The sequence below is a fragment of the Eimeria mitis genome, genomic scaffold (genome assembly GCF_000499745.2).
Source record: "Eimeria mitis Houghton genomic scaffold, Emh_scaff2484, whole genome shotgun sequence".
Lineage (NCBI taxonomy): Eukaryota > Apicomplexa > Conoidasida > Eucoccidiorida > Eimeriidae > Eimeria > Eimeria mitis.
This window is the reverse complement of record NW_013570823.1, coordinates 4,576-4,898: the sequence shown is the minus strand read 5'-3', so window position 1 is coordinate 4,898 and position 323 is coordinate 4,576. Positions and strand designations below refer to the sequence as shown.

Genomic DNA, 323 nt, shown 5'->3' with positions numbered 1-323 from the left:
ATGCAGTGCAGCAACTTGCTTTCTCTTAAACCCTAAACCCTAAACCCTAAACCCTAAACCCTAAACCCTAAACCCTAGACTGTTTCATTTGTCTATGTTTAACGCATAAAATAACAAAATTTATACTCAGGGTCCTGGATTCAATCTACACAAACCCTAAACCCTAAACCCTAAACCCTAAACCCTAGAAAACCCTAAACCCTAAACCCTAGAAAACCCTAGCTAAATATTTCTGTATCCTATCGATAAACCGTTCCTTTTGTAGCTTTTCTTGTCTCTCCTTCTCTCATCGTATCCTTCCTGAGGGTTTACACCCAAGGGTC

General features: G+C 39.9%; 1 protein-coding gene across 1 annotated transcript in view; it reads left to right on the top strand.

Annotated features, from left to right (window-relative positions):
• The window catches only part of EMH_0054500 (mannose-1-phosphate guanylyltransferase, putative), a gene marked incomplete at both ends in the record, with an annotated part of 4,609 nt that overhangs the window by 2,540 nt on the left and 1,746 nt on the right, over positions 1-323 (top strand). The gene's annotated exons all lie outside the window — the stretch shown is intronic.